Consider the following 10,748-nt stretch of genomic DNA (forward strand, 5'->3'; position numbering starts at 1 on the left):
ATATCATTTATTTTTAATGGACATCGAGGTAAAAAAGGCAACTCTAGGTGTCAAATGAACAAAATGCCCCACTTCGGGCTATATTCTCGATTTTTCAATAACATCGATTTTTGTCTATTTCTCGATTTTTCGTTTTTCTTTGTACTAATTTATTAATTTTTCTTTGATAATTCTAGTGTCAATTATATTTCAATAAACCTTTAATTACGTCTCAAAATTTAATTTCGAAGGTTCCCTGCGGTTCTGGGGTCGGCAACGGCCTTCCCAGTGCGGTCACCCATCGTTGTGGTGTCGGCTCGTTTGACTTAGCTTCATTTTCTCTCTTTCAATTTTCTTTGATTTTTCTTGTATTTTCTTTTTATTTATTTTATCATTATATGTCTATTCACTAATACCGAAGCGTATTTCCAGACATTCTAACTTGCCTGGACTGATATTAGGCCACTGGAGCAACAAAACGTACAGAACACATACAGTGGGGATGTTACACTGCCAATGGAAGATATCTATCCCAACTTCCCTCAAACTTAATAAAACAACTCCTCAGCATATCCTTGATGACCTAGATTATTCTTTCTGACTGTCCATCCATCTAAGGATGAAAAGCCATACTAAAATGGAGTTGTGTGCCCAAGGATTCTTGTAATTTCTTCCAAAATCTAGATGTAAACCTTGAGTCTCTATCAGATATAATGGAAAGCGGAATTCCATGTAATCTAACTATCTCACTGATGTACAATTCTGCTAGCTTTTCCAGTGAGTAGTCAGTTCTGACTGGCAGAAAATGTATTGATTTTGTTAACCTATCTACAATCACCCATACTACATCATGCTTCTTCTAAGTGAGAGGTAGACCACTGATAAAGTCCATAATGACTCGGTCCAATTTCCATTCAGGTATGTTTATAGGCTATAACAAACCGGATGGAACTTGATGTTCTGCTTTGACTTGCTGACATGTCAAGCATCTAGTTACATAGTCAGCTATGTCCTTCTTCATACCTGGCCACCAGTATCGAAGTTTCAGGTCATGGTACATTTTTGTGCTTCCTGGGTGCATAGTATACACACTGTTATGTGCTTCTTTCAGAATACTGGTTTTCAACTCTTCATCATTTAGTACACACACTCTTTCTTTATAGTACAGGCTCCCATTTTCTTTCACTTCATATTCAGCTTCCTTTCCCTCAATGATTTTGCCCATAACAGTAATTAGTTTCTCATCTGTCTTCTGCCCATCCTGTATCTATTGTAACATATTTGGCTTCACTTATAACTCAGCCAAAATAACTCCGTCATGAGTTAAGGACAGTTGAGCATTTAGAGATCTTAATGCTATAATAGATTTTCTACTTAAGGCATTAGCAACTACGTTTGCCTGACTAAGGTGGCAGTCAATCACACAATTATAATCTTTCAAGAATTCAATCCATAACCTTTGTCTCAAATTAAGTTCCTTCTGGGTTGGCAGATACTTCAGACTCTTATGGTCTGTGTATATGTAGCGTTTTCTCCGCATAAGTAATGCCTCCATATCTTCAATACGAAGATAATTGCTGCTAACTCTAAATCATGAGTAGGGTAATTCTTTTCATGTGGCCTTAACTGCCTGGAAGCATATACGACCACTTTTCCTTCTTGCATGAGTACACACCCTAACCCATTATGTGAGGCATCACTGTAGACTACAAAGTCTTTTCCCAACACTGGCTGTGTTAACACTGGTGCCTCTATCAACATAGCCTTCAGCCTCTCAAAACTGGCTTGACACTTGTCATTCCAGTCAAATTTCATATTCTTGTGTAGTAATTTGGTCATTGGAGCAGCTATCAGGGAAAATCCTTTTACAAATCTTCTATAATATCCAGCTAACCCTAAGAAACTTCTGATCTCAGTTGTATTTCTAGGAGGCTTCCATTCCATCACTGCTTCAATCTTATTGGGATCCACTCTAATACCTTCAGCTGATACTACATGTCCAAGGAATGCAATCTCATTCAACCAGAACTCACACTTGGATAATTTGGCGTACAATTTCTTCTCTTTTAGAGTCTGCAGAACAATTCTCAAATGCTCATAATGTTCTGCTTTATCCTTGGAATACACTAGGATGTCATCATTGAAGACCACTATAGACCGATCTAAGTATGGATGGAAGATACGGTTCATAAGGTCCATGAATGGTGCTGGAGAGTTTGTTAACCCAAATGGCATCACCAGGAATTCATAATGGCCATACCAGGTTCTGAATGCAGTCTTAGGTATAGCTGCATCCTTAACCCTTAGTTGATGATACCCTGATCTGAGATCAATCTTAAAAAACACACTGGCTCCCTTCAACTAGTCAAACATATCGTCAATTCTAGTCAATAGATACTTATTCTGCATTGTTACTTTGCTTAACTACCAGTAGTTAACACATAACCTCAGTGTCCCATCTTTTTTCTTTACAAATAGTACTGGAGCTCCCCACGGTGACACATTGGGGCATATGAACCCCTTGTCTAGTAATTCTTGCAGCTAGATTTTTAACTCTTTCAATTCAGTAAGTGCCATCCTATATGGAGTAATTGAAATTGGAGTTGTGCTTGGCATAATCTCAATAACAAATTCAACTTCCCTTTCTGGTGGCAAACTAGGCAATTCCTCAAGAAATACCTCAGAGAAATCCCTTACTGTGGGTATGTCAGACAAGTTAAGTTTACCCTACCTAGTGTCAACCACATGTGCCAGATAGGCTTCACACCCTTTTCTGAATCATCTCCTTGCAACTGTAGCTGAGATGACATTGGACAAAAAATCTGTCCTTTCACCCACAACTCTTATTTCTTCGTTCTCAGCAGTTTTTAGAGAGATTCTCTTCAATTTACAATCTACTATTGCCTGATGATGGGATAACCAATCCATTCTCAAAATTACATCAAACTAATGGAAAGACAGTTCGATTAAGTCTGCTGAGAACTCTTTCCTTTGAATCTTCAATGGATAGCCCTTGTACACCTTATTTACTACCACACTGTGGCCTAGTGGATTTGTGACTAGGATGTCTTTGCCACTTTCCTCTACTGGTATTCCCTTTTTTATGGACAGCTTGATACAAATATATGAATGAGTATATCCAAGATCCACTAATGCATGCACAAAAGTATTATAGAGGAGGAACGTACCCTTGATGACATCTGGAGCATCCTGTTCCTCCTATGCCCTTATAGCACAGGCTCTGGCTAGTTTTCTACCTTCTGCTCTCTCCACAGACTCTGATATAGGTTTCTGTGAAGTACTGGCTGCCTCAGCCTTACCCGGCTTTCTACCCCTTGGAGCTGGAGGGGCAGGCCTAACAGTTGATACCGGAGTGGATGTAGCAGTTCTGCGAGGACAATCTCGGATTAGGTGGTCTGTAGACCCACACCATAAACAAGCACCTATCATCCTCCAACATTCCCCCTTATGCCATTTTTGGCAATGTGGGCAAGCAACAGATACTGTTGGGGCTGGTCCCCTGAACCCTGTCCCTGGAGAGCTAGCCACTGAAAGTGTGGACTAGCCTCTCCTCGGTGCAAACTGAGATTTAGGCCTCTGTGACTGACCCTGACTTAGTGCTCTACTGAAACTCTGAGTAGGCGAACCTCTGAATTTCTTACTTGGGGCAGAAGATTTACTGGTCTGACCTTGACCGCTTTTCTGTTGCTTGTCCCTTCTGTTCTACTCATTCATTCTAACTTTTTCAACCTTCAGTGCGACTTCCACTAACTTAGCAAACTCTGTAATCCCCAAGGCTGTAATCATTACTTTAATGTTATCATTGAGTCCTTCCTCAAATCTCTTGCATCTCTCGACCTCATTAGGGACTATTTTCGGCCCATAGCGACTCAGTCTGAAAAATTCTCTTTCATATTTAGCCATTGTCAGCTGTCTCTGGCGTAGGGTAATAAACTCCCTTCTCTTCTCTTCTAGGTATAAACTGCCCATATACTTCTTTTTGAACTTAGTGAGAAAGAAATCCCAAGTTATTTGTTCTAGTGGCACCTCGCTAGTCACTGTATCCCACCATTGGTATGCATCATCTTGCAGTAGTGATACAGTAGCTTCCAAATTCTGCTCTGGAGTACAATAAAGTTGTTTCAAGACTCTTCTAGTTTTGTCCAACTAGTTTTCAGTTGTGACAGAATCATTTTCCCTTTTGCCCAGAAAATCCACTGCTCCGAACTTCCTGAGTTTCTCCATATGAGATTTTTAATGTGGAGTTGGTGGTGGTGGCATAACTCCTGCCATCTGTCTAAAGAACTCAGCCATTTGCTGAAATGTGGCTGGTGCATCTGGTACTGGTGGAGCAGGTTCCCTCCTATCTCCTGATTTAGTCATAGATAGAGCATGACTCTCCACCTCCTCATTGACCGCTCTTTGTGATGTGGAGTCCATATTCTGGTCAAAATAACAAATCAAAAGATCTGCATTAGAGCCATCTTAACACTTACAATGCAATGCATGATATGCACACTATCTAGGTCCAGAAACGCGTATACCATGGTCTGATACCACTAAATGTAACACCCCTCACCCGTCTACAGCATAGCCGAGCAAGGAGTGCTACATAGCGTGCAGGAGCACCTAGTCTATGATTATCTCATTTTCTGAGCTCAATTTGATTTAATAAGTCTTTATGTGATATTCATAACATACTAGTTCTATTTTCATACTTTATTAAAATAAGTGTTTCAAAAATGGTAATAAAAATATGACAAGGTGCTGTCTGTATTTCGAACAAATTGTCCTTCTAAACTTGTTAAAAATAGTTCAATATAATAATATCAACCTTCTAAATAATTTTTCATTCTCAAGATTTCATAGTTTCAAAATACAATCCATCATAATTTACATTTATCCAAATACTCTCCATAAGAGTTTAATATGTACAAATTATTACAAACCTTAAAGTTTTAGAATATACAAAATTATATAACAAAATGTCAAAATACAACTAATAATCATTGCACAAGATCCTAAGTCCTACCATGTATGCAGTGTAGTGCAGATGACTCTAGACTCCTGTGCAGATCTGATGTCTCACCTGATCGTAGGTCTGTTGGGCTTCCCAGCTGTGTCTCTAATACCTATGCATTACAAAAGCAACACACAAAGCAATTTTGCTTAGTGGTGCCAAATATAAAGAAATATACACTAAAATAAAGCAAATGAATTGTTTTTGAATTTATGACATCAATATTCTTTACAGTTGTTGATTCTACTTTTATTTGCTAACCTTTCATTTTTGCTAATTTTTGGTGGCGCTGTATGTCAATAAACTGAATTTAGCTATTTGAATTTAATAATGCTTAAATTAACTGCCCGTGTAGCTTATGTATTGACCAGACTGGATAAATGGATATACTGGCACTAGGTACCTAATACCTCGAGCTGTCACACCATCAGTCACAAAGTGTCTCCCGGTGTGCAAACAGTGTGGCTAAAAAGCCATATAATCAATCCGGCGATAAGCCAAGTATAATAACACAATACGTATAGCCGTAGGCTATTAAAGTCACAGTGCGGCATAATAAGCCGTAAAAACACAGTATGGCATAAAGCCATTTACAGAACAGCTGGCAAAATCCTATTGGCATGCCAAACTATCCAAACTAGTCAACTAGGCAAACTAGGGCACATTGCAAATTAATTGTTTAATGCCTCATTTTTTTGAGTTTGCTAATTATCATGTAATTCACAAGTCAATGTAAATCTTGACCTTTTTAGGTAATATGGATAAGTTGATTCTAGCATCAACATGTCACAAATTGTAATTCAATATGTTGCCAATATAGTGCAATTTACCATTTTTACAAGTTGGCATTCACTGCCAAATTACTTCAAGCATCATTGTATATAATTTGTCAAATTTTCAGTTTTAGTGTGCTAGATTGGTCTAGCTTAATGTCCTATTTCTCTTGGTTTTTAGCTTCTGGTTAAAGAAGCAAAATTGTAGCTCTATTTCTTATTGAACTTTGGCAAAATGTCAGATCATTCTGAGTTGTATAGACCAAGATATGGTCAATTTACTAAAGCTGGATAGATTGCACCTTTAGTGCAAAATTTGGTCAATTTTAGGTCACATTTAGTTCTGGCAGTTTTGGTATCCGAACTTGTACAAGCTATTTGACTTGGTTCTGGCCATTTCTGGGCTTTGGTGTCTTCATAAGAATTATAGCTCTATGTCTAAGCTATCCATGGTAAAAAGTTTAGGTCATTTGGACCTGTTTTGAGTGAGTTATGGTCATCCTAATGACTACTGTTCATATGATAAAAAATCTGGGCTTGCACTTACCAATTCCGGATTTGGTCATTTTTAAGGTGAGTTTCTAGGCAGAATTTTGGCAACATTTCTACATGAAAATTGGCTTATTTGGTGTCTAGTTTCACTTCCCTATTGACCTCATACCAATTGGATTCACAGTTTTGCACTTATGACCTAATTTAGGTACCGCCAACACACACAACCTGCATTTGAAAATTACGCTTTCAATTTTAACAATCCTCCTCCTCCCTACACTTCAATATTCAATCAAGGTACTTCTATATATATTGAACACACTTCCAGTAAAGGATTTTGGGTAGAACACTCAAGTGCTCAATACACACAATACACCATTAAAGTTCAACATTTACTTCCACTGAAATTCAACATACCTCAATGCCAATATTACACATACACTTCCATGGCAACTACACATGCTGTCCATAATTTAATACCATCACATCTCATCAATAATTTACATAAATTCAAATACAATTTCATAATATTATAGGCTGCCAAACATGGTAGTTTACCAAAGCATCAAAATCCCATTTTCAAACCCTTAATTCAATTGTCATTTCAAACACACACATGCCAATAAACTCTAATACATTTATTTACTTAAATCAACATGCCTAATCATCATTTACATGTAGAATTAAGTAAACTCTCATAGTTTTCCATGGCTGCCAAATTTGAGCCCATCAAATACTCATCCAATTCTCCCAATTTCTCAACAATTCAACTCACTATAACCTTAATTCAAAGTTTAACTAAGCAAGGAAGGAAAATTGGACACTAACCTTTTTTTTGAGCTTTATAAAACCTCACCAAATCTCCTCCTTTTTGCTGCATATCTCCTTCCCAAGATTTGTGGACCAAGTTTAATAAAGAGAATTTATGGTTTTATGTTGGAAATGGGAGAGAATTAAGCTTTGCATGAAAAATTTTCCATGGAGATTTGGGAGTGATCAATCAGCCATTGTTGGAAGCTTGAAGGAAATGAGTTAGTTAGTGGAGAAATCTGCCTTAACATGTGTATTTATATCCCCACTAATAATGGTAATATTATTATAATAATAAAGTTTTAGTATTTCTAATTATACCCCATTTATTTCCCTTAATTATATATTACATATATAATTTCATTTTTCATGTGATTTTTAAAATTTAACACCGCTTATTTTTAATGGACATTTAGGTCAAAAGGCAACTCTAAGTATCAAATGACCAAAATGCCCTACTTCAGGTTATATTCTCGATTTTTCGATAACACCGATTTTTGTCTGTTTCTTGATTTTTCTTTCTTTCTTTATACTAATTTATAAATCTTTCTTTGATATTTCTAGTATCAATTACATTTCAATAAACCTTTACTTATGTCCCGAAATTTAATTCCAAGGGTTCCCTGCGGTCCTGGGGTTGGCAATTGCCTTCGCTGTAATTTCCTGATGCGGTCACCCATCGCTACGGTGCCGGCTCATTTAACTTAGTTTCATTTCCTCTCTTTTATTTTTCTTTAATTTTTCTTGTATTTTCTTTTTATTTATTTCATCATTATATGTCTATTCACTATCACCGAAGTGTAGTTTCAGACATTTTGACTTGCCTGGACTGATATTAGGCCACAGGAGTAATAGAACATACAGAATACGTACAGGGAGGATGTTACAAAGATGATTAGGAAAAGTTCAGACAAATTGAGAGGTTAGATATTTAGATTAGCTAGGAAAAGTAAAGAATGAGATTGTGAACTGAGATTAGCTCGATCTGGCAAACTAAGAAATCAAAAAGATTTTAGATAATGAATCGAAACGAGTTCGGACGATAAATCATGGGATCAGAAAATAAGTAAGTTTGAATAATGTTTGCTGGTTTTTCAATAACCGCAAGTGCACAAATCGCTAATAAGTAATAAAATGATGAGTGAAGTATTATTCCCAAGAGAAATTTAATTAGCAAGTACTAGGCTACATGGCAATTTTGACTATTTAGGCTACCAAATATAAAAGGAAAATGAGTTAAACCTATTTTAGATGCTAAAAGCAATTTTTGAATTAAACTATTTATAAAAGAAATTCCAGAATTAAGATTTCACACTGCAACCTTACTATGGTTTTAATCTTGCCTATTCATCAGATTGAGAATAGTTGCTTTGATGGAAATTAGTTCTAAGATATCCTAAGTCCTCTCTCAAGGCACTTAAGGTGTATTTTAATTAACCCTAACCCTACTTTCATGGTGATTAAATTAATTAAAATCCTTTAAGATCTATGATTAATTTTGAAACTCCACAAAGGTCATCAGCCTATCTCTAGGTCAGATTTCCTAGGTTCAAGATCTCGATTTTCTAATATTAATCTTCACCTTTTAGTCCTTCAATTAATATCTGCAATCAACACTAAGTGGGTACCAACACATAGTATGCATTAAGATCACAAGAAATTGAATCAAAGAACTAAACTCAAATCCAATAAATAAAACTCAATATTTATCCATAATAACAATTGCAAATGCTACTCTCCTAATTCCAAAATAGAGGAATTACTCACTCATGGTGAGTTTAACAAACATTGAGAAAATAAAATGAAAGAACATAAAGAGTTCGCTTAGAGAAATAGAACAAAAGAACCGAAGAGGAATAATTGTAATCTTGATCCTTATGGAACTTTGGCTGAGGATTTCCCTTATGTGCTGGTGTTCTACTCTTTAAGACGGCTATGGAGAATGCAAGTATGAAAAAGTGAAAACCCTTGCTGAAACTCTCCAAAAAGCTTCTGCAAAAGGGTTGAACTAAAAAAGAGCCTCCATTGTTGTCATTTTCTGCTTCTATTTATAATAGCTAGTCTAGGGTTAGGTCTTTAGAATCCTAAAAGCATTAGAAGTCTATTTGGAGTGTGTAAACAAGAGCTAGAATTCGGATTAGGAAACTGGCTACCACATAGTACACGGCTCGTGTGTCACTACACGGCCTAGGGCCGTGTAACTTATTAGAGCTGAAATGGTTGTGTCATGCATAGGCACAGGAGTTTACACGGGTCTGCGCTAGTCACACGGGTCTGGTTACACAACCCATGTTCTTCTATTCTAAGAAAATTCTTCGAGCCTATGCCCTGCAGAGACTTACACGGGTCTCCATAGCTTACACAGGTCTAATTACATGACCAGTGTTCCTTTGCTTCTTCTTTGGCTCTCTGGCTTTCTTCTGGCAATAGGTTACACGAGTCTATGGCTTTGCTTACATGACCCGTGTAATGTGTATTAGCAGCTTTTCTCAATCCTTTGGCCTTTCCAAGTTTCCTTCCGCACTCCTATGCTCTGGAACTTCACCCAAACACCTGAAATGATGCAAAAAACATGAAATTTAGAGCTTGGCGAATTCACAAAAGTTAATGAAATTAATGATTATGCATGAGATTACTATTCTAAATGCTATAAAATATTATACAAATGTACTTAAAAACATCTATATAATATAAGTATATCAAATACCCCCAAACTCAAACTTTTGCTTGTCCTCAAGCAAATCAAAGCTCTTTTTAGAACACTTTTTAGGGGAAAACTTAGAAATATAACTATAGACTCAATATGCATATATTTGAACTCTTTCAACCTTCATACCAATTCTTTTCCTTTAAGGCATAAGGTCTTCAATAGCTACCTGCTTAAACCTTCACACTTTTCATGGAGTTCTAACTAGTTATTCCTTTATGTAAGGCTATTAATAAGTCACAAATAACCTGTTTGGTCAGGATAGACTTGAGAAACACTTAATCCCCCAAATTTGCCTCTATTATGGATAATTGTGATGGTGTAACTCAATTCCAAATCCATAGGCATACCTTAATTTTCTATCTCCACTAATGTAGTATATACTTTGCAAAAGATCAAAAAGTCTTTAAAAGGGTTGTAATGGGGCTAGAGGATATTGACTTGGTTGCCAATGAAAGGTTTTTAGGGAATACAAATATGAGGATAGCATGTATGCATAAAATATCAAGTATACTAAGTTTATTCACTGATTTTTTATGGAGAGGAGGGGCTTTTGGGTTTTTCATAGTGCCAAGCATGCTTCCATGATACTTATACTAGGACTTCTTCTTCTTTTTTTTTTTCTTTTTTTTTTTATTTATGTCCCTTTTGTCCTCTCCCCCAAACTCATTGCTTTTGCTGGGTTGAAAAGGCAAACTTTTCTTTGATTTCAATTGCACACTTGCACTCTTTCTTGAGTTCTACATCCTCTCTTCATTTTCCTTTTTTACACTTAATATACTTTTTACTTATGCATTTAGCCTCCTCAAAAGGGTAGGATAGGTGTTTAAGCTAGGGGCTAGGTAAATAATATGGGTAAGCAATAAATTCTAAGGGATAGATATAGGTTTTAAATTGGCTACAAGGGATATATATTTTAATTAAGGGTGGCTAAGGCTTAGTGAGGTTATATCGAAGAATGCCTTAA

Source organism: Hevea brasiliensis, chromosome 4, assembly GCF_030052815.1.
Source record: "Hevea brasiliensis isolate MT/VB/25A 57/8 chromosome 4, ASM3005281v1, whole genome shotgun sequence".
In the NCBI taxonomy this organism is placed as follows: domain Eukaryota; kingdom Viridiplantae; phylum Streptophyta; class Magnoliopsida; order Malpighiales; family Euphorbiaceae; genus Hevea; species Hevea brasiliensis.